This window comes from Leucopleurus acutus, assembly GCF_964270905.1.
Source record: "Leucopleurus acutus genome assembly, chromosome: X".
NCBI classification, from domain to species: Eukaryota; Metazoa; Chordata; class Mammalia; order Artiodactyla; family Delphinidae; genus Leucopleurus; species Leucopleurus acutus.
The window spans coordinates 130,318,034-130,324,383 of NC_139148.1; positions in this window are offsets into that span (position 1 = coordinate 130,318,034).

The following is a 6,350-nucleotide window of genomic DNA, read 5'->3' on the forward strand; positions in this document are numbered from 1 at the left end:
ATATCTTTGAACAGCGTATGCTTAGTTATTTTAAAGTTTATATATGATCATTCCAATATCTGGAGTCACAATCTATGAGGCCATGAAAACTGAAGCTCAAGGTCACCAGGGTCCACAAATGCTCTCAAGATTGGCCTCAGCATTCTGTTTACCTCTCTGGGTTTTTGTCTTGATTGAATTTTTGGACTCTGGGATTCCTTACTTTTTCACCATCGAATTGGTTCATTTAAAAGGATGATTTTTAAATCTTTTATTCAGCAATTTTAGTTATTTTCATCAGAAAGGTCATGCAGAGCATCTAGTTTATAATGCTGAAAGAAACAGAAATAAATGTGTACGTTTTGAAAGGTCACAAACCTTGCATCCACACTGACATAAAAACGGCTTCCTTCTTGGTCTTCTGATTGCAAAAATCTGGATACATTCATCTAAGATGAATTTCTCTTTCTCTCATTGGTTTTTTGTTGAGAGGTGGCCTTGTGTTTTTCTTTAATAGATAGTTTTGCAATAATAATAATAATATTAATAATAGGTAATTACCACAATAGGTAATAACAGGGACCACATCTGTTTTGTTTTCTCCTCTGTCAGTTAGGATTGGGTTCAGTTACACTTATGAGAAAAAACTCATAATAATAGTGGCTTAACCAAGAGACATTCATTTGTCTCATGTGTTAATGAAGTCCAGAGGTAAAACGCTCAGGACTAGTATGGATATTCCACAAAATCACTGGGGATCAAGAGTCCTCCCAGAGGGGCTTCCCTGGTGGCACAGTGGTTAAGAATCCACCTGCCAATGCAGGGGACACGGGTTCGAGCCCTGGTCCGGGAAGATCCCACATGCCGCAGAGCAACTAAGCCCATGTGCCACAACTATGGAGCCTGCACTCTAGAGCCCACGAGCCACAACTACTGAGCCCGCGTGCCGTATCTACTGAAATCCGCACGCTCTAGAGCCTGTGCTCCGCAACAAGAGAAGCCACCAAAATGAGAAGCCCACACATCGCAACAAAGAGTAGCCCCCGTTCGTTGCAACTAGAGAAAGCCCGCACGCAGCAACAAAGACCCAACCCAGCGAAAAATAATAAATAAATAAAAATAAAATACATTTTAAATAAAATCGATTCCTTCCAGATCATTCCAACTCACTGCTCCGTAATTCCTAGAGTGTGGCCTTCATTGCCTTGATCCAAGATGGCAGTCAGAGATCCAGCCATAGCACCAGGACGGAGAAGAGGAAGAAAATAGGGGAAGGGGTGAACAAGGAGAACACCAGCATCTCTGAAAAGTGTCTCCCAGAAGGAGCTATACTTATAGCTATACTTATACTACAAGACTCCCAGTTAATCTCACTGGCCAGAACTGGCCACATGGCCACACCCAGTTGTAAAGGAGCTCAGAAGTGTGGTCTTTACTCAGGCGGTCATGGGCCCAGCTAAGGATCTGTCAACAGAGAAGCAACCAGCAGTCTCCACCATAATCACTGCATCCAGAGAGCCAACTAGAAAATGCAGGAAGAATTATAGAATCAGAAAATCACCGTTTGTAACCCAAAATAATGGCCCTAGATGGAGATCATCAATGCCTACTAAAACTGCTAGGTGTACATTTGCTGTATCAGGCTGACCCCACGTGCACCTACCAATCCATCTTGACTTTGAAAGTGGGCAACTGGATGAGGTGTGTCTCCTGGCATAGGATGGGAAGCGCTCAGCCCCACCTGAGGAGTCGTCTTACCAACAAAATTTAACCTGAGGGCTTCCCCGGTGGCACAGTGGTTGAGAGTCCACCTGCCAATGCAGGGGACGCGGGGTTCGTGCCCCGGTCTGGGAAGATCCCACATGCCGCGGAGCGGCTGGGCCCGTGAGCCGTGGCCGCTGAGCCTGCGCGTCCGGAGCCTGTGCTCCGCAACGGGAGAGGCCACAACAGTGAGAGGCCCGCATACCGCAAAAAAAAAAAAAAAAAAAAAAAAAAATTAACCTGAATCTGATCATGCCTCTCACTCTAACTATCAGTTTATAGGAAATTCAGGGGGCAAAGGAACACAGTAGACACCACAAGGATGCCATCAGCCACATCTAGGCTGTGAGGAATGCTTCAGGAAGGAGTTGGCTTCTTCAAGATTTTAAAAGACATGAGAGGTGAATCAACCCCAAGCTAAGTGGGCACCTTGCTAGTGTTCATACCTGAACAAACCAGCTATAAGAAGGCAGCTTTCAGGCAAGGAAAGAGTGTGTTAAGTGACATTAAGGACTATTTCCATATCAGTCATTAAGTGTGATCGTGATTTGTGGGTTGTTTTTAGAAGCCCTTAACTGTTAAAAATCCATAGTTGTGTCTTTATGTGTGAAATGACATGATGTCTACAATTTATTTTCTTTTTTCTTTTTTATATATTTATTTATTTGTTTTTGGCTGCATTTGGGTGTTCGTTGCTACACATGGGCTTTCTCTAGTTGTGGCGAGCGGGGGCTACTCTTCTTCGCAGTGTGCGGGCTTCTCATTGCGGTGGCTTCTCTTGCTGTGGAGCATGGACTCTAGGTGCGCGGGGTTCAGTAGCTGTAGCACGCGGGCTCAGTAGTTGTGGCTCGTGGGCTCTAGAGCACAGGCTCAATAGTTGTGGCACACGGGCTTAGTTGCTCTGCAGCATGTGGGATCTTCCCGGACCAGGGCTCGAACCTGTGTCCCCTTCATTGGCAGGCGGATTCTTAACCACTGCGCCACCAAGGAAGCCCTACAATTTATTTTCAAATGCTCCAGACTAAAAACAATGTGGGATCCTGGATGGGATCCTGGAACAGAAAAGGACATGAGTAGAATAACTGGTGAAATCTAAATGAAGTCTGGAGTTTAGTTACTGGCATTGTACCAATGTTCATTTCTCAGTTTTGACAAACGTACCTTGGGAAGGCCAGGTGTTAACATTAGGGGAAGCTGAGTGAAGGGCACCCAGGAGCTTCTGTACTATCTTTGCAACTTTTGCATAAAAGTAAAATTATTCCACAGTCAAAAGTTCACTTTGGAGGAAGCCTCCTACACCTTTGGTGGGAATGTAAGTTGGCGCAGCCACTATGGAGAGCAGTATGGAGGTTCCTTGAAAAACTAAAAATAGAGCTACCAAATGATCCAGCAATCCTACTCCTGGGTATATACTTGGAGAAAACTCTAATTCAAAAAGATACATGCACCCCAGTGTTCATAGCATCAGTATTCACAATGACCAAGACATGGAAGCAACCTAAATGTCCATCGACAGATGAATGGATAAAGAAGACGTGGTACATACAATGGAATATTACTCAGCCATAAAAAGAAGGAAATAACACCATTTGCAGCAACGTGGATGCAACCAGAGATTATCATAGTAAGTGAAGTAAGTCATAAAGAGAAAGACAAATACCATATGATATCACTTCTGTGTGGAATCTAAAATATGACACAAATGACCTTATCTAAGAAACAAACTCACAGACATAGAGAATAGACCTGTGGTTGCCAAGGGGGAGAGGGGTGGGGGAGGGATGGGGGTGGCAGTTTGGGATTAGCAGATGCAAGCTAGTATATACAGAATGGATAAACAACAAGGTCCTACTGCATAGCACAGGGAACTATATTCAATATCCTGTGATAAGGCATAATAGAAAAGAATATAAAAAGAATATATATATATATATATATACACACACACACACACATATAACTGAGTCACTTTGCTGTACAGCAGAAATCAACACAGAACTGGGGAGTGGGACATCGGCCTCCTGTCCGTTTCTTTGCAACTTCCCGTGAATCTAATTATTTCAAAATAATAAAGTCCCCAGGGCTTCCCTGGTGGTACAGTGGTTGAGAATCTGTCTGCTAATGCAGGGGACACGGGTTCGAGCCCTGGTCTGGGAGGATCCCACATGCCGCGGAGCAACTAGGCCCGTGAGCCACAACTGCTGAGCCTGCGCGTCTGGAGCCTGTGCTCCGCAACGGGAGAGGCCGCGATAGTGAGAGGCCCGCACACCACGATGAAGAGTGGCCCCCGCTTGCCATAACTTGAGAAAGCCCTCGCACAGAAACGAAGACCCAACACGGCAAAAATTAATTAATTAATTAATAAACTCCTACCCCCAACATCTTCTTTAATAAAAATAAAAAAAATAAAGTCCCCAAAATACTGCATGCAACACGAAGGGTCTAAAGGAAAATTACAAGCCAGTTGATAACTGTTGACACTGGCTGGTCAGTCCCCAGGGCCTCATTAACGATTCTCTCCACCTTTGCTTAACGGCTGACATTTTCCGCAATAAACAGTTTTCTTAAGAGTCACTGCTAAACCAATGTCTGTTGAATGAATACATGAAGGATTAATGAATAACCAGAGTCAAAACCTGCGGTTCTATAGATCATGGAAGCAAGACCCAGGGAGGCCTACTCAAGGCCACGTGGGATCGCAGAGGGCAGGCCTCAAAGCCAGGGCTTCTGATCTCCAGTCTCACTCTTTGAAAATATACTTTTTAAACTTTACACAAGCAGTACATAAACACGCGCTTGTTATTTAAAAAAAAAAAAAAGGAAGGTGGGGGGAATTGACCATAAACTGAGGGCTGCAACATGGGGGCTTCCCAGGAGACAGCAAAGGGAAACCCGGGGTGCTGTGCTGCAAGAGATTTTCTTTAAGATGAAATCACTTGAATGCGTGGTGTGTTTGAACGTCTTGAGAGAACATTTACACACCAGGACGAGTCTAGGGTTGAATTAGTGATAAGTGCATGGGAAGCTAAGCAAACAGTCAGCCAGAGGACAATTATTAACTCCTGGGAAAACAAAATGCTGTGCAGAGAAGAAAAGTAACCATGGCTTGCTTGCCTTAACTGTGAATGGCATTTACGTGGCCGCATAATTTTCAAGGCTGGTGGGATTGGAGCGGGGGGTGGAGGGCAGAACCCTCGTCCTGCAGAGAAGCCCCGAAGCAGGCGGGGGTGCAAGGGCGCAGGGCCTCGGGGTCAGGCGACCTCGTGAGCAAAGGTTTGGGGGCAGGATGGCGGGAAGCCTACGAGAAGGTTCTCAAGATGTAGCTGGTCCCTCTTCCAGAAGGCCTGCTCTTCCCCCACCCTGGCCATCTCCGTGACCCACCCTGCCCTTCACTCCTCCCGTCCCTCCAGATGGCCTGTCCTTGTTCCCATGTGAGGCCAGCCCCTCCGCGGGGCACCGGGCCCCTCCCCACCGGCCTCCTCTCAGTCACACGCTGAGACCGCTCAGACAGCAAACTGTGCACGTGCCCAGCTGCAGACACACCAGGCCCCTCTGGGGGCTGAACTCCCATCTGGCTACGTGCTGGACAGTGGCAAGGTGACAGCCCACCACAGAGCACGACACAGCCTCACTGAGGCCCCTGCCCTCCGGCCTGGCTGGGGTCACCCAGGAACGCCACAAGCCGTTGGCCTCAGAAGTTGGGTGCTCGAGAGTGCGACACACCATGGGTGTGGCGGGGTGAATAGTAGCCCCCAAAAGATAGGTCCACATCCTGGCCCCGTGAATGTGCCCTTATTAGGACAAAGGGTCTCTGCAGATGGAGTAAAGTTAAGGCTCTGGAGAGGAGATCATTCTGGGTTATGAGGGTGGGCCCACATCCAACGGCAAGAGAAATAGAAGGAAGGTCAGGACCCCGTCGTGGTGCCTGTGAGGGCAGCCCCAGGACACTCCTCTGGGGGAGACAGCACCGGGGGGTGAGGGCTGCTGGCCCCGGCAAGCCCAGCAGGGCTTCACTCGGGGTGCTACTCCCAAGCAAGGGGCAGGGCCGGCGGCCTTCGAGCAGTGAGGGTCCTGGACCCAGCACGGCACCCCGTACGCTCCCACGACCACGAGGCTGGGTGACTGGGAGTCAGCACCGAGGCACGCCTGCAGCCACCACCCCCTTGCTGCAAGGCTTCTGCCCATTCAGGGGCCACCCACCCCTCTTCTGACATTGCTCTGGCCAAGGCCCTCCGTGTCACCAAACCCACTGGCCTCCGCCCTTTCCTTTCTTTCAGCAATGACCTTCCTCCCTGCAGGCCTGATGGCCCATCTATCTGTCTGTCTCCAGTTTTAGCTCCATGGTCTCTGGCCTTGACGGGGGGCGGGGGGAGCAGTAGAGACCCAGGACAGCCCGACAGGCCGGTTCTCCGAGGCATCCTTGGGTTTACGTGTCAAGACGGGGAGACTGTGGAGACCTGGGGATGGCACTGCAGGCAGGAGTGAACGTCGTACCCAAGTGAGACAGAATGTTCATTCAACCAGAGGCGAAAGGAGGGGAGAGCCCCAGAGGTTGCCCCGCAGGGGCGGGGGCTCCAGGGGGCGGCGTGCCAGCCTGAGCCCAGTCCCCT